Source organism: Mus musculus, chromosome 10 (genome assembly GCF_000001635.26).
Source record: "Mus musculus strain C57BL/6J chromosome 10, GRCm38.p6 C57BL/6J".
NCBI lineage: Eukaryota > Metazoa > Chordata > Mammalia > Rodentia > Muridae > Mus > Mus musculus.
In genome coordinates, this window is record NC_000076.6 from 70,317,399 (window position 1) to 70,339,427 (window position 22,029).

Here is a 22,029-nt window from a genome sequence, read left to right on the forward strand (position 1 = left end):
AAATCAGAGAGACACTCATTTTAAACTGAGGAGGCACACGCCAATCTGAAATATCAACGGCAGAAAGCACCTTGCTGGTACTGGTGATGTCTGGGGTCAGAGTCTGGATCCTGCCGGGCCTAAGGAGGTCATAGCTATGCGGGTGGCACCTGAATGGCTGTTCTCAACACTGACAGAAGATAGGCCCAGGCCGTGACAGGGTAGGTGAGGTCACCGCTGTGGCTAGGAGTGTAAAGAAGGCTCTCCTCCCTTGTCATTGGCCTCGATTCAGGCACAAGTTACCACTTAATATCCGAATGGCTGTTGAGATGGTAATGAGGATCTTGTGGTTTTCTAAATGAAAAACCATGATGTGATGCATTTCCTCTTGAGAACATTAATCTGAAAATCAAGCCCTAGTTAATTTAAACCGAGTTAAGTACAAGGAGCAATTTTTAAAAAAAATCGCAGCAAAGGGCACTTTTCTATGGGTGCAAGCGCAGCTACAGAGCCCGTCATTTATTCCCTAGGAAACCAGGGGTGGTTGGCAAGAGGTCTGGTGCAAACGAATATTTTCAAGTGATTATAAAATAACCCAGATAGAAAGAGACAAGAGGATATTTTAATAGGAATGTTGATAATAGGCCAGACCAGAACTGCGGTTTTAAGATGATTGGAGAACTGGGGGGGGGGGGGGGATGAGAGGTGGGGGGGGGGCTCAAAGGCCGGGAAGTCTGCCCTTGTTGGTACTCTGCCTTCCTTTGTGCTCCCTGTGCCCATGGCTTAGCAACAGACTCAGTCTCCCTACCTGTCATCCTCTACTTCAAAGCCTTAGTCTCAGAGGATGGAAATTCTGTGGTTCCTCGGGGATTCCCCCAGGCTGCATTTCCTCAACCTCCATTGCTCCGAGTCTGAGCTATCCTGCATCTTGCATGATTTCCAGCACCGGGGCACTGAAATCCCATCAGCCACAACGGTAAGTCAACACATCCAGGAGGCCAAGAGGTGATGGAGAGGCACCTCGGGAAGAGTTTGGACCTTCAGGGATTCTTTCATGTCTTCTATCTGCCTTTTCAGCACCTAGTCTCAAAGTCTAAACCAGAAAAAAAATTTTGAGTCAAATTACAAAACTCTCTTTATAGTTCTTTGGTAAAAATGTCTAGGGCAGATGACTGCACTTCTCTGTCTCCTACCCCCAGACTATTCAGATCACCTCCATCTAAGCTAAAAATGACAACTCTCATTCACGTGCTTTGATCATGAGACCTGCTTTGGTGGTGGGCAGAGGGCCTTGTGGGATATTGAGGTGAAGGCAGCCACCCCCTGGTTAGCCAGCTCTATTGTATCAGACTCATCAGAGATGATGACGGCAATAGACTGCTTGATCTCTTCAGAGCCCTGCGGGTTTTGTTACCTCCTGTCACAGCTCTCTCACTTCTGGGGAACACAGAATGTAAAATTACATTTTCTGCCACTAGGGGTCAGTGTTGTGTTCCTGATTGCTGCTGTGGTCTTGTAGCAATGACCACAGTGATAAAAATCAAAGGCTTGAGCCCAGTCTGTCTGCTTCTCTCTCCATTTGGTAGCTGCAAACTCACTTGTATAGAACTTGCTGTCCAATCCGTTATCACTCTCCCTTGAACCCATTCTGAACCTTTCCTTCCTCATAAATGCATTGGGGAAGTGACAAGCACCCGCCCCTTAGAATCCACACAATGGGGACTGGGGCATTGCTGTGAAGGAGCCAGACAGTGTTTATCTCCAGTGATTTCTCCTCATCATGACCAGCAAAGCCCACTGAAACTTTATATTACAACTAATTATTTTACATAGAAGAAGATAAAAACCAGGGGTTACTCTCCTTGGCTGTACATAAGAGTCTCCTGGGAAGACCGAAGAAAATCTTGCCTCTCGGGCCTTAGCAAAAAAAAAAAAAAAAAAAAAAAAAAAAAAGAGAGAGAGAGAGCGATGAGAGGTGGGGGCTTCATATGTGAGCACTTCTTAAACTTTTTGAGTTAAAGCCAGCTTCAAACACCAGTTGAGCTGCCAGTATCAAATAAACACTTGAACTGTTGGGCTCTATATTAAAGAACGATTCTAGAAGGAAGGAAGGCTAAAGTGAGCCACCAATCAGAAGATTAGTATTCTTGTTCCTTGTTGGAGGAAGTATGTCACTGGAGGTGGTGGTCTTTGAGAGTGTAAAGGACTCGTGCCATTTTGAATTTATCATCTTCGCTTCGTGCTTGTGGTTCAAGATGTGAGCCTTCTTCAGCTTTCTGACCCCACCTCCGTGATTTCACTCTGCCATTGCAGGCTCTAACCTGATAGAACTGTAAGCCCAAATAAACTCCTTCTATACATTACCTTTGTCATAGTGTTTTGTCACAGCGATAGCGAATTAGCTAATACCCCATGGATGCAGAATGACAGAAAGGTGGAGGGTGGACTCAGCGTTTAAACAGTGGACCATAAGGTCTTCTGGTCAGGCATGGGGTGAGCCCATGCCTCTCACCTTACAATTAAATGCATCCCAGGCCCTGGGCATTGTATAGAAGATAAACAGAGCAGTCTCTGAAGTGTAGGGAGAAGAAGGTGGAACTGTAAGGGTCTAACCCTTATGTATCGTTAAAGCCATGACATTATGAATAACTCATATTGTAAAGCCTTCTAATAACCAAGACCTTATTCCTGTAAAACAAGGTTGGGAGAAGGAACCAAAATGTGCCATTACATTGAAAAAAAATGCAAACAGGGCACAAGGAAGGAAAGGCAAAATGAGCCATAAATCAGAGGATTTGTATTCTAGTTCCTTCTATTCTGGTGATCAATGTGACTTTGAACAAGGCGCATCCCAATTTAGGTGTTCTTTCCCTGTTAATGCTAAGGGACAACGGTCATGAAATAAAATGCTTACTTAACAATGGATAACTAGGGGGCTGGAGAGATGGCTCAGAGGTTAAGAGCACTGACTGCTTTTCCGAAGGTCCTGAGTTCAAATCCCAGCAACCACATGGTGGCTCACAACCATCCCTAATGAGATCTGACGCCCTCTTCTGGTATGTCGGAAGTCAGCTACAGTGTACTTATTTGTAATAATAAATAAATCTTTAAAAAATGGCTATTTATTATTAGGTTTACTTCCTTCTCACTTGGCTGAAGATAATGAGGTCCCCCTTGCCCTCCACAGGAAGGGCATTGGAAGAAGATGAATGTCAGCCAGCCTGGATTTCTTCCTCTTCCCCATGTTAAAGAGATGTCTCTCCTTTGGAGCATCAGTGTTCACTGCAAGTACTTGGTGCTAATAAAGCAGGCCACTTGAATGGAGCCAGGACCCCAGCCCCTCACCCTTCTGGCGGGGAAGTGTTGAGGTAAGCCCTTATCTTCCATCATGAGCCCGGCTTCACACGCTGAAATACAAAAGATATGAAATATAAATATGAAAGATAAAAATAGGACAGATAAAAGATGGAAGGCATGTATGGAGTCTCCTAACACCTGAAGCATTGAGATGCCGATGAAGAATCATTTTATACCAGGAAGAAGATGGTCCCCAGTGAGGCAGGAGGTGCCTGAAGCCCAGAGTATTGTGCCTACAGCCAACAGTGCTGGGCAGGACAGATGGCTCAGTGCTTATGAGTTCATACTGCTGAGGCAGAGGACCCGAGTTCAGGTCTCAGCAGCCACATTGGCTACCTTGTAATTCCAGCTTTATGGGATCCAACAACCTCTCCTGGCCTCTACAGAAGAAACTGACATATCAATTCAGTGAGCTTGCAGGGCCCCAAAGCAAGATTATGGTATATTTATCAATTAGGTAATTTAATAAACAGTGAGTATTTAGTGTCGATATAAATTTACCCAGAGGGAAACGTGCATCATAAAACCAAATCTCTTTTCTGATATGCAGCATGTCTTTGTTGTTGTTGTTTTTGAGACAGGGTCTCAGTATATAGTCCTGGCTGTCCTGGAATTTGCTATGTAGATCAGGCTATCCTCAAACTCAAAGAGAGATCTGACTGCCTCTGCCTTCTGAGTGCCAGAATTAAAAGTATGTGCCATACCAATCCTGATTTTCATTGCCTTTAAAATGTTTTCCATACAATATATTTAGATCATAGTCTTTCCCCTCTCCCAGCTCCCCCAGATCCTCCCTGTCTACCTAACTTTGTATTCTTTCTCTCTCTCTCTTAAACACACACAGAGGAAAAGAATCAATGGTGTAGTGTCTTAGTTAAGGTTTTACTGCTGTGAGCAGACACCATGACCAAGGCAACTCTTATAAAAAAACAACATAAAGACAACATTTAATTGGGGCTGGCTTACAGGTTCAGATGTTCAGTCCATTATCATCAAGGCAGGAGCATGGCAGCATTCAGACAAGCATGGTGCAGGAGGAGCTGAGAATTCTACATCTTGTTCCAAAGGCAAACAGGAGCAGACTGGCTTCCAGGCAGCTAGGATGAGGGTCTTAAAGCCCAAGCCCACAGTAGCACTCCTACTCCAACAAGGCCACACCTACTCAATAAGGCCACACCTCCTAATAGTGCCACTTCCCATGGGCTAAGCATATTCAAACCACCACAGGTGCCAACGTTCATATATATATGGGACCCTGGAAGGAAGGACCTGTAAAGCAAGTATCTTAAAACATTTCTGAAAACCATTTCTTCCCAGTGATTTTGATGCTCACAGGTGCCTGTAAAGATCCCCACCTCTGCCAGTTTTCAAGATCAGACAGCTGGTTGGCAAGGTGCTTGTTTCTTAAATGCTAAAGGTTCCTAAGGGGGTCTGAGCCTGCTTGGTTTTGAAAACACCCTCTGTGTGTCCAACTTATTTAGTACCAGTTTCACCAAAAGCAAAACAGGCCAAATCAGGACCCAAGAGATATTTAACTTCATTTGTCTCTGTAGCTGTAGTTTGGAGGCAGGAAGAGGCACACCTCAGCATAGCTACATTGTATCCTAGATCCAATATAGCTGTTTTTGATGAGGGACTGACTTTAGCTTCCCTTCTCTATCTCTTTGTGCTCCTGGACCTGCCCTTCTTCTGCTCATTTCCCTACTTTGTGTTGGCTTAGTGCAGTGGTTCTCAACCTTCTCTGTGATGCGACCCTTTAGTATAATTTCTAATATTGTGGTGACCCCAAACTATAAAATTATTCTTGTTGCTATTTCATAACTGTAATTTTGCTACTGTTAGGAATCACAATGTAAAGATCTGATATGCAGGACCCTGTTAGGCAACCCCCTATGAAAGGGTAGTTTGATACCCCCCAAGGGCATCTAGATCCATAGGTTGAGAACCATTGGTTTAGGGGGAACCATGATAGGTAAGTCACCAACTTCCATGGAAATGGGTTGCAGATGGAGGGGAGACAGCACTCATCACTTCTCAGGGATAACCTTGTGTCTTGTTAGGGTTTTACTGCTGTGATTAGACACCATGACCATGGCAAGTCTTATAAAAGACAACGTTTAATTGGGGCTGCCTTACAGGTTCAGAGGTTCAGTCCATTATCAAGGCAGGAGCATGGCAGCATCCAGGCAGGCATGGTGCAGGCAGAGCTGAGAGTTCTACATCTTCATCTGAAGGCTGCTAGCAGAATACTCACTTCTAGACAGCTAACTAAGACTAGGGTCTTAAAACCCACATCTACAGTGATACACCAACTTCAACAAGGCCACACCTCCTAGTAGTGCCATTCCTTGGCCCACGCATATACAAACCATCACATCTTGGTATGGGAATCCCAACATAACAAACCTGGAAGTTTTCCTGGTCTCCCCTCTCAATACCCTGTGTCTGCCAGAAATCTAGGTCTATTCACATTTTTCCTTCACATATCCCAAACTGCCACAAGAAAATGGTCAGAGAGCTGCAGGGTGGGTCAGCACACCCAGATGTTACTGAGGCATGAGCCGTGTGAACAGAAGACAGCTGCCTTTGGCCTTACTCCTCTCTAAGAGAACAAATCGAAGTTCTGGAGCAGAGAGCAAATCACAGTCTTCTACCCAGAGGCTTACAGAACCCTGGAAAGGCTCTGACCTTGGGGACCAAGAAAAATACTGGCTCTATGCCTTATAAATGTCCCCTCCCTGATAGGGGCGGGGCAAAGTCATTATTCTCTGTCTTCTCAGAAGTACCTGAAGATGGAAAGCATTCTTCATGCCGAACTTGACCTGTAAATCAGAGCAAGGTCACCCCAAACAATTGTTAGATAACTTGTGTTCTCAGTTTCTAGATCTTCTGCCTGGCTGGATTCCTGTGGTCTTCATTTCTGGTGTGTGTGTGTGTGTGTGTGTGTGTGTGTGTGTGTGTGTGATGACTCTCTTGTGCTCAGGTTTAACTGATGCTTAAACAAAAGCACAATACCTCTTTTTTAAAAATATAAAGATTTATTTATTTTATGTATATGAGTACACTGTAGCTATACAGATTGTTGAGCCATTACGTGGTTGCTGGGAATTGAACATAGGACCTCTGCTTGCTCCAGCCCCGCTCGCTCTAGCTCAAAGATTTATTTATTATTATTATATGTAAGTACACTGTAGCTGTCTTTAGACACACCAGAAGAGGGCATCAGATCTCATTATGGATGGTTGTGAGCCACCATGTGGTTTCTGGGATTTAATCTCAGAACTTTGGGAAGAGCAATCAGTGCTTTTAACCACTGAGCACAATTCCTCTTAAGTTCAAAATCATCTGGACAATGTAATGTTCTCCGAAGGCCACGTGATTGTCCCTAAAGGCAGCTGAGGGTCAGATGCATGAGGGTCTCCACCAGCTTCTACTAGGTAAGTACAGATATATCTGATTGCTGATGTAATCATACAGGTGTCGTTTTTAGCAGAACGTATACTATGTCTGCAAACAGGAGCAAATGAAGTTTAGGACAAAGGCAGTCAGCAGAGTTGTGGATTCCTCATAGGCTGTTCCTTCACTTCTATATGTCAACCGTGGGATGAGAGTCTGTAGCAATTCCTCCTTTTCTGTCTAAGAGCTGGAAGTCTTGATGGCCCAGGGGCAGCAGGGAGGTCCCAAGTCAGAGCTTACGTGTGAAAGAACTCAGTGGGGAAACCCCCACTCAGCTCCCGATTCGGCGTGCACCCAAGAATCACGAATAGAACACAACACCTTGATGTAACAACAAGAGGTTTTTTAATGGCGGAGCTCCGGGTCGAAACGTATCTCACATAACAGGAGACAGTGGATTCGACCACGAGGCTTGGAAGCTAGGGGTTTTTATAGAAAAGGAGTGGGGCTGGGGGAGGAATTGGCGCGGTTTCACATGATTGGTCCATTTAAACATCAGCAGCCTGTAACATTTAACTTAGGTCAGAGGGGTGGGAGCTAGGGAGGCGATGGGCTTGCCCGGGCATGTCCTGGTCTGTTCTCAGCCCCAGGTTTCAAAGCTCAGAAACAACTCTTTGGGCTATTTAACATACATTACATGAATTACAGTTTTATTTCCTTTCACGTGACACCTTCAGGTGTGTCTCAGAGACACAGGCAGCAGGAAGGTGATCATGGTGGGTGTTAAAAATAGTGGTTGTAGCTTTGGAGGTGGGATGGTAGTGAGTTAGGGGGTTGTAATGATGCAGAACTTGATAGGAAATGAGGTAATATTTAGATGTGAGGATACTGTTGACGATGTGACCATAGAAGATAAGGGCTGGATAATGAGCCACATGCATGAAGTACAACTCTGTGTAGTAGTAGATTGTTGAAGGGAAAGACCTCCATAGTGGAGAGCTTTAGGGTTCAGGATATGCCAGTGACCTTAGATTCCTAATTTTTAGGTTACAATAGGAATCCTCAGAAAATATGGCTGAAATTCCAGGCCCCTGTGTCGTTCACTTTGGACTAATGAAAAAGTTGTATTAGTCACACAGGCACAGTTCTCACTACCTGACCATTCTACCCTCAGTGCAAGAAATTATGTCTGGTCAGGAAGGGTCCTTGGATCAGTCATCATATGGGTTGAGGGCATCTGAGTTGTTGGTGAGGAGAGCATTACAGGAAGTCAAGGAGTCTGTCTTAGCAAGTACAATTTCAAAATAAAAAGTCAACATACTTAGGTTGGGGTGTTGCTGTCCAGCAGCTGAGGATAAACTGGGTACCTGAAAGGGAGGCTGGAAATGAAAAAGGATTGGGGGGGGGTGAGAGAAGGATGAAGCCAAGACAAAGTTTCTGATCAAGGCTCTAAGTTTAATATTTAGTTAGCACTGGGTTTATATAGGAATAGCCCACAGACCCATCCTTTGTTTCAGCTGGATTGAGTTACAAAGCAAGCTCAGCAGGTGGTCAGCTCCTCAAAGCTCCTGTAGGAAGTTGCAAATGCAGGGAGGCCAGGCCACTTCAGCTAAATTGTAAAACCATCCTGGGTTTGTTTGGCCTACTCAAGGCTGGGGGAAGGGCACAATGGGCGTCTTGACTAATGTGACAAAGATGTAAATTCTTAGACCAGAATGCTATGGCTACGAAGACATGAAGGCTGGAGGAAGGGAGAGCCTCAACTCCAACAGGGCCATGTGTTTCATGTGACAATAACCATTCTAGTCCATGAAACCATCACCTGTAGGCTTCCCTTACTCTGTGTTCTGCATTCATAAAAGATTTCTCTCTCTCTCTTTCTCTCTCTCTCTCTCTCTCTCTCTCTCTCTCTCTCTCTCTCTCTCTCTCGTTGGTTCCTTCTTCTCCTCTTCCTCTTTTTGTTTTTGTTGTTGTTTTGTTTTGAGACAGGGTTTCTCTGTAAAGCTCTGGCTATCCTAGAACTCACTCTGTAGACCAGGCTGGCAAGATCAGTCTTTTTGTTTGGGATTATGGACAGCTGTAGAGGTGGAAGGAATGTTAGAGAAACCTTTCAATCCCCCATGACTCAGAGTGGCAAAGCTTAGCACAACTGTTGTAAACCGGCCGCCCATGGCTTACATGAACCAGGTATTTCTGGAAGGCAGGCTGGGGCTGAAAGAGACTTAGACTTCGAGAAAAGATAATGAAGCCAAGACAAAAATGTCTCTGCTCAAGACCCTTGAGGTTACAAAGAGAGTGTGCTTATAAGGGGGCACTTACCCTGATTATCATTATAATGTCATCATAATTCAAAGGTGGAGGGTTACACTTTATAATCTTTTGGGGGGCTGTGGTGGCTTACACCTTTAATTTCAGCTCTTAGGCAGCAGAGGCAGATCAATCTGTTTAAGTGTGAGGCCAGCTTGGCTACATAGCACAGTTGCAGGCCAGTCAAGCTACATAATAAGACCTGTCTCAAAACAAAACAAAACAAAAACAAAAAAAAACCACCCAAAAAACAAAAACCAAAAAAATAAAAAAAACCAAACAACAAACAACAAAAAACAAAAACAACAAAACAAAACAAAACAAAACAAAAACAAACCAAACCAAACCAAAAACAAAATAAAAAAAACTTTCTTTTTAAAATTTTTTGGAGGTAGGGAGCTCAAGGAACAATGTAAATAATTAAGTAGTTAAAAGTGTGTCTTAGTTAGGGTTTTACTGCTGTAAGCAGACACCATGACCAAGACAACTTTTATAAGGACAACATTTAACTGGGGCTGGCTTACAGGTTCTGAGGTTCAGTCCATTATCATCAAAGCAGAAAGCATGGCAGCATCCAGGCAGGCATGGCACTTGCTGGAGGAGCTGAGAGTTCTACATCTTGTTTTGAAGGTAAACAGGAGAAGACTGGCTTCTAGGCAGCTAGGATGAGGGTCTTAAAGCCCAGCCCCCACAGTGACACACTTCCTCCAACAAGGCTATACCTCCTAATATTGGGTCAAGCATATTCAAACCATGGCATAGTGTGAATCACACAGCCATCTGGCAAATATCATGAAGTTGTTAGGAAACTTTTAGGGACCCAATTCCTGCAGAAAGCTGTGGACACCCTGCAACATGATAATGTGAACCAAACTCAGGTCTTCTAGAAGAACGGGGCCTTAACCTTGGAGCCATCTCTCAGCTCCTAGCTTTCTGTTATAACCATGATGCTGTGACTCTGGTCAATTTTTTTTAGCTCCTTCTTTCTTTCAGGCTTTTGGTATACAAAACAACGTGGTGCATGCAGGTGCAGGCTGCTGTTAGTGAGCTCAGAGCTCCTGGGCTGACAGTTCACGACAGATGGGCCTGGGCCGTTGCAGACCTCACATAAGCTGGGGCTCCCAGCAGACCAGAAGCTGCTTGGCAAACATGAAGAAAATTAAGAACTTGGCCCAGGGTGCCAAGATCGGATAGATGTGGCTTTACAATTTGAGTCAGCAAGTCAGCAGTCGCCTGATGATCAGGCAATCTAATAGGGAAACCAGTTAAGAATGTTCCGGAATTCTGGAATAAATGAAGAGAGGGTCTCACTCGGTGCCAAGCAAGTTGTGGCTTCAGGTCCTCGTTTCCAGCTTTGGTTTGGATTTTGGTGATATGGTCAAAGTTTTGGTGGTAGCTAATGTCTTCTGGAATTTGCTATTGTTGTACAATTAGCAACAGAAAAACCAGCTCTGACTACGGCCACCCTTTCTCTCATCATCCCAATTGCAGCTCCTCAGAGTAGGAGCAAAACCTCTTTAGCCTGTATTGGAGAGGGTTATCCACGTTATCCACCCGTCAGCCTCAACACCCCATTCTGCTCCAGTCTCCCCAGAGAGAGGACTTGAGGCTCTCACCTGACACACTGGAATATTGCCTATGCAGAAAACTGCCTTTAAACATTCCAGGGTAATATATTTAATTCTAGGAAAACAATCTGACTTATCCTCTCCTTCGCAGAATAGAGTTTAAAGGCAGCCAGCTTTGCTCATTGTCACTTGGGGAAGAGAAGGTAGACAGGAGATGTATTCATGTGCTCACCTAGCCTTCCAATCAACCCCTCCACACAGAATTCCTGAGCCTTTGGGTTGCCATAGGAACCACATGGCCTCCAGCTGAGATTCCTCGGAGACTTAATTGCATTTGGAATTTCATAAACTCTATTAACCTTTGCCTGGCAGGGATGGGTGCAAGGCAAAACGAGTTAGATTAATAGTTTAAAGTGATGCCTGTAGCCTGGTCCCGTGTGCCCAATGCTCTCTTTCAGTCAATCAAGTCTTGCGCACGCCGGACTGGCCAGCAGTAAGGACGCTGCAACAGGATCCTTCTGCACACGTTTATTGGGAGAGCTTGATTGTAGAGGCGAAGAGACCTCGAGCCCAGAACTGGTGCTGCTTTTATAGGCCTAGGAGAGGCGTGTCTCATACCCGGATTGGTTATGCACTAAGCCTCATTTGCATGTTCCTCATCTGATTGGCTACTCTCTCTCTCAGTACCTCACAGAGCCTCATTATCATACCTCATTTGCATGTCTCACATCCGATTGGTTACTCTCTTAGTACCTTACAGAACCTCATTATCATGCATCATTTGCATGTCTCACATCCGATTGGTTACTCTCTCAGTACCTTACAGAACCTCATTATCATGCCTGGGCCAGGCAGTGTCTTTGCAAAAAACTTTACTGCATATGTACACATTGGTTGTTTGTCCAATCTTATGCATGGTGGCCAGCAGTAGTCAGTGCCACTCAGCAATGGCACATGTGGCTTCCCACAATCAAGTATGTGTGTAAGTGATCATTAGAGTGTTATTGTTGACATGTTTCTTCCTCATTGGGAATGCATCCAAATGCCAAAAAAATGGGAATCTGAAAGATGTGTCATTTCTAAAGGAGATTTGGAAGGGAAGCTAAATCTGTCTGTGTGTGTTTGTGTATGTCCGTCTGTCTCCCTACCTCACATGTTTGTAACATGTCAGTATATTTTGATATTTAATCTTGACTGTCGGCTTGACAGAATTCAAATCACCTAGGAAACAAGTGTGTGGGCTAGCCCGTGAGGGAGTTTCCAGAGAGGTTTAACTGGGAAGGGAATAGCAAGCCTAATGTGGGTTCGATCCCCTGTAACCCGTGCAAGATCAATGCACACCTTTAACCACAGAGCCATCTCTCCAGCCCTGGCTTTTTCCCTTTTCAACAGTCTGATTTTTATTTGTTAGTCTTCTTATGTTTATCTAAGCTTGTTTTTTGAGCCTTTTGCTATTTTGAATTCTCTTGTCGCTTCAACCCTGTGTCTCTCCATTAAGTACTTGCCATCCCCACCCCTCCCCCATCTCATTTCTCATTCTGTCCATTTAACGCTGCTAACCTATCATGTCACGCTTTCAGAAGACTAGAACCCCAGAGCAAGGGGAGCTATAGAAACTACACAGATGGGTGGAGACTGAACGATGTGAAATGAATGCGAAAGGGGCAAGACCTGTTGGGAGGTCCTAGAGCAGGAGGTCTCAACCTGTGGGTCAAGACCCCTCAGCGAGGTCACATATCAGATATCCTGCATATCAGATATTTACATTATGATTCATAACAGTAGCCAAATGATAGTAGCAATGAAACTAGTTTCGTGGTTGCAAGTCACCACAACACAAGGAACTGTATTAAGAGCTGCGCAGCATTAGGAAAATTGAGAACCACCATCTTAGAGGAAAGCGTATACCTATGGGTGCGAATGTAAAGAAATCAAAGAGATGGCAACCCCTGCTCTCTCATTCTGGTTTTATTAATTCATACCCACACATTCTTTTTTTTTTTTTTTTTTTTTTGGTTAGTTTGGCTTGAGGGTTCTTCTCAGTCATTAATCCCGAGCTTACCACAGCTCCAGTGACGTGCAAGAACTCACTGGAGAGTAATTTGAAAGCTTATGCTCTCCAAACTAGGAAGTCTAGAAGAAATGGATAAATTCCTAGACACATATGCCCTAGCAAAATTAAACCAAGAAGACATACGAAAGTTAAATGGGTCTGTGGTTGGTCCAGTTTGTGGAAAGGAGAATAATTGATTCTTGAGGATCATTTTCCACAATCCAATGGATACCTTGTCCTGAAGCAAGGATGAACCTTGCTGCAAGATGGGATGCTCTGTCACTGTAATGGTTCGAATGAGAAATGTCCCCCACAGGCTTGGACATTTGAATATTCGGCTTCCCACTGATGGCACTATTTTGGAAGTTTCAGAGGTGTGTCCTTGTTGGAGGAAGTGCGTCCCTGGAGGTGGGTCTTCAAAACTTAAAGACTCCTTTTGAGCTTGGTCTCTCTGTCTTGTGCTTGCGGTTCAGGATGCGAGCCCTCAGCATCCTGCTCTTGACACCGTGCCTGGCACTTCTCCATGGTGATGAGGGACTCCTATCCTGCAGGAACCATAGTGCCCCCCCAAAACACTTTTCCCCTATAAGTTGCCTTGGTCATGGTGTTTTATCCCAGCCATAGAAGAGTGACTATAAAGTCACATCTCCTCCCAACTTTGTCTTCAGTGGTGGCACAGTGGTAGCCTCCAGTTGGGAAGGGATGTGACAGGTTATCCCACGGTGTAGTACAGATTCAAAAGTCCTAACCCACCAGAGCCGCCACGCTGTTAATGACTAAATTGCACTAAAAAAGTGGTAAGTGGTAAGTCAGCTATATTATCTGTGCTTTCAATGTCCAAATCTTATAGTGGGTTTGGCCTAATGCTGCTTGTATTCTAGTGTTAACTTGGGTTTGCAAAAAGAAAAAAAAGTGTCTGCAGGTAGCTTCTTGGAACCTGCCCCCTGCTGGTTCTGATTGGTCAATACAAATGCCAGTAGTCGATAGATGAGAAAGACAGAGAGAGGTCAGGTTTTTGGAATTTCATCCCAGTTTGGGACTGTGAGAGAAGGGAAAGGGAGAAGAGAGATCACCATGCTGGGAGGGTGTACAGGAGAGGCACCATGCCGGAGAAGAGTGAAAGACAGAGAGGCGTGGCCGCCATGTGAATAACCTGGGAGAGTGCAGCCCAGAGGGCTGACCGACTGTGTCAGGACTGCCATGATAGAACATAGAACTTATTAAGTAATAATTTGGGACTATTGGTGAGAGGTAGATTAATCTCAAGGAGGTTAGACACTGGCCCAGCTATTGCACTGTTCAAGGCATATCAAAATATAAGTCTGAGTGTGTTTCTCATTTGGGACCACAAACCATTGGGCAGGTAGCGAACCTGCCACTGGGATTTTTTAAATAATTCATTCAAAAAAATCTTTGGGGAATTAAGCTAGATGATATTGGAGGAAAATCAGGAAAGGGGAAGAGAACGCACAAGTTACACGCGAGTACAAAGAATTCTCCATGTAAGCAGCTGGTGGATTCCTTGTTCTATGTGACCAGCCCTCTGCTGTCTCCTGTGCCATGTGAGAGCCCAGTCCTAAAGTGAGACAACCTTATGTGTAATGTTCTTCAGGGTGAAGAGAAACTACACAGACAGAAAAAAAAATAGCCTTTAATGTTTGTATTTTGTTTACATGTAGAGGAAAGGCATCTTTGGGCAAAGCCTCGGGATTTTCAGAATCAGGTAAAAGATGAGAAGAAACGGTCCTTTATTAAACTGCTAAAATCTTAACACATCAGCATCTTTGAGAAATGGCACCATTGGGTGGAGAGCTTTGTTACCCTGTGTCAATCTTAAACAGAGGTCGAAGATAGCAGGCAGGCTTATGTGTCCTATTGTGGGGATTGTAGGTGGGAAGAGTGAAGCTGGATCTAACATCTCATTGTGATTCTGGTCTTGATGTTCTTGGGTCCTGCAAGGACCTGAGACCTGAGATAAGTAGACAGTAAAAGCACAAAGGAAGTCAGACTATGCATGCTGTTACTAACACAACTACCCTGCAAACAAGGGCTTGAAACCCAGCGTTTCCCCTTCTTAGCCTCCACACTGAGGACTGAAGGGCTCTGGAATGGGTTGGTGTGATTCACCAGTCAGCCTCTGTCAGAATATTAGGGGAATATTCTAGTTCTAACAACCCTGTTTTGCTGTTGTTTCATGTGTGGTTTTTTTCTGAGACAGGATTTCAGAATGTAGCCCTGGCTGGCCTGGATCTTGCCATGTAGAGCAGGCTAGCCTCAAAGTCATAGCGGTCTGCCTACCTCAGGCTCTGTGGTGCTACCTGGTCTAGGGCCCTGTTTTATTCTCCTGTAGCTAGGGTAAAATCTGAAAATCACTGGTAATCTTCCTCCTTCATTTACATTTTATTTTATTTTTGGTTTTTCGAGACAGGGTTTCTCTGTATAGCCCTGGCTTGCCTGGAACTCACTCTGTAGACCAGGCTAGCCTTGAACTCAGAAATCCACCTGCCTCTGCCTCTCAAGTGCTTGGATTAAAGGCGTGCGCCACCACTTCCCGGCCCTCCTTCATTTTTCATCAAGTCTTCTTGTTGAAGTGATACATAATTGATTAGCTACATTAAAACCCTAACTTTACCATGGAAGCACTTTATCAATTCTAAAGCTTCCAAAAGACACCTTGAAACCCGAAGTGTGGCCAGAACTCCGTGTTCTGCCCTGTTCAGGAATCAGTTCCCTTATGTCTACCTCAAAATCCAAGTGAAAGCCATTATCTTTGCTTGTGTCTGCTTCCTCAAACATTTCTTCAAACCACCTCCTGACTATATAGGGACACAGAGTAATATAAGACTATACAACAGAGCCTAAGACAATGTATACTGTATAATTTTACATATACCAAGTGATAGAATAAACAAAATTGATCTATGCTGGAAAAGAATCAAGTAACAATCAAAGTGAATAATTTAACAATTTTAGTCATAGTTATAATTATACCAGGCCAGATAGTGTTCCCTCAAATTCACGTCTTTCTTGGAAACTCATAATATAAATGTAGTCATAGGAAACAAGACCATGAAAGTATGGTTGGATAAGATGTGGCATAGGATCTGATTGTCCTTAAGTCTATAGGACTAGTGTCCTTTCTAGTGGGTAAAGAAGAGACACAGGAGCAGGAGCTACAAGAAGATCATGCAAAGAGGTAGGCAGAGGTAGAAATACTGTACCCCAAACCCCAGAACCCTAGAGTTATGTATTAAAACACATAAGGTGTCAGTAAGTTTCAGGTGTGCCGTGGTGGGGGAAAGGAGCCATGCCTATGAGAACATGCACAGGAGGACTCTATATATACCAGGCTGTACAGTAGGTACAAAGAATCTAAGGAAAATCAAACCAAACTGTCTTAGTCAGGGTTTCTATTCCTGCACAAACATCATGACCAAGAAGCAAGTTGGGGAGGAAAGGGTTTATTCAGCTTACACTTCCATACAGCTGTTCATCGCCAAGGAAGTCAGGACTGGAACTCCAGCAGGTCAGGAAGCAAGAGCTGATGCAGAGGCTGAAAGATCCTGGCAGAATGTAAAAGGACACAGAAGCCCTGAAATTGGCAAGATAGACGTCAGTGTTAGCAGAACTAGCTTCACTGATTTAGAAAAATAGAGGTGCACAATGCTCTGGCCACTCCTTGAACCTGTGTGTCTGCCAATGTTCTGACCAGGTGTGTGCCCATTGCTGCACCTTCATTAGACTCTTTCCTTGTACCCCTCCCATACCCATTTCTTGAGAATAGACATTGTTTAGATCTGGAAATCCCCTAATCTCCCCCTTCTTCTTTCCCCCCTGAGGGCCTATAAAAACTGGGAACTCTTTCCCCTCGAGGACGACTCCTCTACCCCTGCGTGGGATATGAGTCGTCCCCAGAGCTCTGGCTTTCCCCGAATAAAGCCTCATGTGGTTTGCAACAAGCTCAGTCTGTCGTGAGTTCTTGGGTGTCCGCTATTGTCCTGAGGCCTGAGCGAGGGGCTCCTCTCAGAGTCTTTCAAGGCCATGGAGGGATGTTACTTACTGGTTTGCTTCCTCTGGCTTGCTCAGCCTGCTCTCTTATAGAACCCAAGACTACCAGCCCAGGGATGACACCACCCACAATGGGCCCTCCCCCCGTAGATCACTAATTGAGAAAATGCCCCACAGCTGGATCTCATGGAAGCACTTCCCCAACTGAAGCTCCTTTCTCTATGATAACCACAGCCTGTGTCAAGCTGACACATAAAACCAGCCAGTACACAAACCAAAGAGAAGAGAAAAGAAAAAAGAAAAAAGAAAAAAGAAAAAAAAAAAACCAAAAACCAGAATTTTCCTGCAGTGTAGAGGAGGCTTTCCTGTGAGCTGGGCGCAGAGGAAGCCCACTGATTTTTGCTGGTGAGATCCGGTGTGAATGACAGATGCCAAAGCAGCTCCCTGCACCAGTCCATCTAAGCCACAAGGTCAGGGGTCAGGGGAGGAACTGGTCTGTCTGTTGCTAAACCTGGCTCAGGAAGTATTTGTGAAACTGGAGAATCTGCTCACAAACTGGGTATCCCTAGGTGTCTGCGTTCATGAGCTCTAAATCCCTGCCATTTGTACCACGCGGTTCGGTGCCTGATTATATGCCGGATGGTAATGTGTTCTAACGGAAGTCATTTTTATCACCCCAATCAGAGGTGGGGGAACACATCAACTGCGAGCAGCAGAGAGGGTGGATGTGAGACTTCAGAGATTATGCAGCAAGTTAATATCCGGCCCTGCAAGCTTTGCAGCTGTGATTCTAGAACTGCAGGCAGTTAGTGATAATGGTCAAGACAAGTGGGTGAAGGCGCCCGACACTGTGCTGGGCTCTGGGGGATGACACAGTAGGGCAAGCCACATGGGTCACCTTCATTTGAGGACACATGTTCTGAGCATCCTGATGATTGTGTGAAGGTGTGGGTAGTCTGACTCCTATACCTGTTATGCTTTTCTTCCCTATGCATGCACCTAGGAATGGTTTCATTCAGAAAGTGGGCATACTGGAGATTAATAATTAGCAATAAAATAAGATGGTAATAATAATAATAAGTAGTAGTAGTAGTCATAAAAGTTACCTGTAAGTGGGCTATTAATGTAATACCGCACTCACCTTTTTTCATGAGACCATGAGGTTGTAAAGCCCGTGTTAGGAGATGCAGGCAGGTGAATGACCTGGTCCTGAATAACTCCCAAGGACATGTGAGCAAACATTGTTCACCCAGACAGGGTACCAGCAACCAGCGAACGAAATGATTGCACCCAAATCCAGCATAGTGAGGCTGCTGACTAGATTTAGTTACAGGGTTATATAGGTGGCTCAATGTTAGCTGCATCATTGAAAAGTCTACCCCAGCTTAGGTGAGGACTCACAAAAACCACACAGTGCCAGAACAGGACTGCAGTCAGATCAGCTGGCTGGAGAGTCTCTTCTCCCCAGCGCTTCTATTTGCTTGTATCACCTTGTGGGAGGAGCCTTGTGAATCTCCTGTTTCAGGAGTTTCCTGAGACTTGTGAGTTGTGCTCAGTTTCTAAGCCTTGAAGAGCCTCTCTCCAGGAGAGAATGCTTCAATTCAGGGGAAACGGCTACCAAGATGTGGGGATTGTGAGAAGGATTACATAATACCCTTCTCACGATTAGGAAGGACTTTTCAGTAACAAGCACATTGGAGCTCCAGCACTTGATAATATCATCCACAGCAGTGGTTCTCAGCCAGTGGGGTCAAATGACCCTTTCATAGGCATCGTCCTAAGACCATCGGAAAACATTGTGATTCATAACAGCAGCAATGAATTTAAGGTTGGGCTTACCACAACATGAAGAACTGTATTAAAGGGTCACAGCATTAGGAAGGTTGAGAACCACTAATCCAGAGGGTGTCCGAGTGAGTGACTGAGCTCTATCTAGGCATGGCATCTAACAAGTGTGATCCGGACAAAAGGATAATTTGTGGTGATGGAGTGGTGGCTCATGGTGAGCTGGATCAGGATGGTGTGAGATGCCCTCGAGCTACTCAAACCATGCGCCATTTAAAAGGGATGAATTGCATATTTCTGAGACATTTTCCATTAATACTGTCAGTCCATGCTTGCCCTGGGCAACTGACACTGTTAACCAGGGACCTCCCTGTCTGTGGGCTTTGTTTGGGCTGAAAGTGTTAATTTCCCCACTGGGAAGGAAAGACACAATGTAACCGCCAGGAGACTACACTGTATCACCTCTGCTTTGGCTCTGTTGTGGAAAAGCCAAGTCTGAGGCATGGGGTGAAAGTTTTTATCAGACCAAAATTATACACGTTTTCAAAAAGGGTTGCTTATGCAGGGCAGAGAAAGGCTGGGCAAAATCTCAGAAAAAGATCTGTGATAGGGCGGGACTGTGCAGAGGCTCCTCCATCTTTTATCCTCACTGAGGCCGTTTACAGGTTATCTAGACTCTGACCCCCTTAATGGGGAATCCCACGGAAAACTACCCAGCTCTATTTTACGAGCCGAAAGGTCAGGATGTCTTAGCTAGTTTAGCTTAGCCTTTGTTAAAACGGCTTGGGTGTGCGGGACCTCCTTCATCTAACTGTTCATCTTAGCTGCCTGTTTGTTCAAAAATTCCCTCCAGCTGACTGACCCCTTATCTTAGCTTCCGTTAAAATCGTTTGCTTCACAAAGTACTGTCTGTGAAACTCCACCACCAGTGGAAGCTGCTGAGCAAGATGCCCTGACACGGTCTCTGCCCTTAAAATCCCCATGTTCTGGGCTTGTGGGGCAACACCCATGTCCTTCCCCTCCCACCACCATGTCCTCCTCCTTCCTCCATTCTCATCTCCCTCTCCCCTCCCCCCAAAACTTGGGTGTGGTCCCAGCTGGCCTGAATAAAGGCTTTCAATTGGCTATAAACTGCATCTGATTGTTCATCTCTGGTGAGCTACCTGTAGCAAGAGGAACAGAATAGTGTCCCTGAGAGGAAATGGGGTCCTTTGTGGCACTCAAGAAAAGTTACCTAGCCCTTCTACCCTGAGCCACTCAGTTGAGATTTTGTTTGCAGAGGTGAAGAGTTCAGCTCAGTAGCTTGAGGTATCAAATCTCTTGATATCCCTGTCTTTCCAGACACCAGTTATAACCAGCCAGGCTCTTAATTAACCAGCCTGTCAAAGGAATCCCCAGCCGGGTGCTTTTGATTTTGGTTCAGTGTCTTCTCCTAGGCTTTGGTTTTTGTGTTGCTTCAGCTTCCTGTGCACAGGGCATGCACCAGCAGCCCATAGCGGAGTCATGACATCCTGGTATTCCTTATGAAGTACCACAGAGCTCAGGGTGTGGTTCATAGGGTCCTCCAGACTGCCAACAGCCAACAGTCTCCACCCCTCCTTAGGGTATGATTCTAGTCCCATGGGTTAGCAGTCAGTCTAAGCTCCGCCCCACAGTTACCTGGCAAGAGCCAGGTAGGCCTGACCCACTATAAAAGGGGCTGCTTGCCCCTTCCTTACTCTCTTGCTCTCTTGCTTTCTCTTGTTTTTTCCCTCCTATCCCCCCATTCCCTTCCCCCATCTCTCTCCATGTGCTCATGGCCGGCCTCTACTCCCCTTCCCTTCTCCCTTCCCCCTCCCCCTCCCCATTTCCCTTTCCCCCTTCCCCCCTACCTCACCACACCTCCGTAGAACATATCCCCTGCTCCCCTGTTTATCTTCTTATAAACGCATCACCACACCATTCTCAGAGTGAAGGCTGTCTGAACAAGGCAAAGACTCAATCCCTATCTCTCTTCACTGGAGTTGCTAGTAGTCACAGGACCTTTGGTGCCTCAGCCTTGCAGTATACAAGGGAGACAAGATTCTTCTTGACTGCATCTGAGATTGCCTCCTCCATGGTCTTCTTCTATGTGGGCCAGTATTTTGTACAAGCCCCACCCCCATCCCCCGCCAAAAAAGAAAAAACAAAACAAAAACCCAAACCAAGTGGCATCGTCTTCTCTCTTATTTTAAAAGATTTATTTTATTCATTTTATGTATATGACTACACTGTGACTGTCTTCAGACACACCAGAAGAACGCATCAGATCCCATGTGATTGCTGGGATTTGAACTCAGGACCAGTGCTCTTAACCGCTGAGCCATGTCTCCAGCCTAAGTGTTGTCCTCTAATCCTGCTCTTCTGTCCTGGACTTTTTCTTCTCCTTTCTTCCACCATCGAGTGCTCTATGCCTGATTCAGCTTCTAGCCATGTCTTCTCACAAGGCTTTCAAAATCAAGCAGTTTCTGGCCAAGAAACAAAAGTGAAATTGTCCTATCCCTCAATGGATTCAGATGAAAACCGGTAACAAAATCAGGTACAGATCTAAGAGAAGACACTGGAGGAGAACAAAGCTGGGTCTGTAAGGATTCACACAATGGCAAGACTGAGAGTTTATACTGAATCATGGTCATCCATCAATCCTACCAGACGGAGTTCAACATTTTTAACCTGGAGACTTGCTCATGTCTAAAGGGGGGATGTGGTTTGTCCAATAATAAAATGTAGAACCTTTCAAAAAACAAAAACTAATAATAATAATGATGATAGTAAAACAAAAAAACACCAACCTATTCACTTACTGTAGTATAGCTTCCCACAACTTCTTTCTGGATTTAAGAGCTTTTTTTTCCCACCCAGAACAAGAGAAAAATGAAGCCAGAGCACAGCCTGCCTAGTAAGTACATACTGATTCCATCAAATTTACCAGCATCCAAATATAGGGGAAAGTTTTTGAAAAGTGATCAAAGAATTCAAGGTTTGGCCAAAGCAATTTCTCGGCCAGGAATCTCTGGGCTGCTTGATTTAAAGTCTTTCTTTATGCATTTTGGTAAGTGACCCTCAGATGCAAAAAGATAGATGGTGTTTTCTCTGAATTCAGATTTTTTAAAAAAGTCTTTAGTGAGGAACGGCAGCCAGTTTCTTACTTGACAGTGATTTATGTACCAAAGAGAGACAGATTTGATCAGGTCTCAGAAGCCTGAGAAGTACCTGGATAAAACTCTTCATGTCAAGGAACAGAGACGATGCCATCCTGGCCTCTTAGCATACAGCCCTGAGGATCATCAACTGAACACCCAACCTCTGTGCGTTTGCCTCTTCCCAGGTCTCTCTACCAGCTGCTCCACCATTATATACTCAAAAAAAAAATGCAGCGTGGGTTTCCATTCCTAGAACTAGGAAATGAAGATGATTAAATAATCCTACACGTGCGACACACTCAGAGGTGAAGGCTAGCTTGAAACTTGAAGGCTAGAAGGCAGTTTGAAGCCTCTTCCTGATGTCCCCAGTGGCTGTGGGTTTGGAAAAACATGGATTTGTGTGTGTGTGTGTGTG

The 22,029-nt window shown here is 44.9% G+C and overlaps 1 pseudogene; it reads left to right on the forward strand.

Moving 5' to 3' along the window:
• Positions 1-20,903: 20,903 nt before the first annotated feature.
• On the forward strand, positions 20,904-21,076 carry Gm20108 (annotated as a pseudogene).
• The last annotated feature ends 953 nt before the right edge of the window (positions 21,077-22,029 follow it).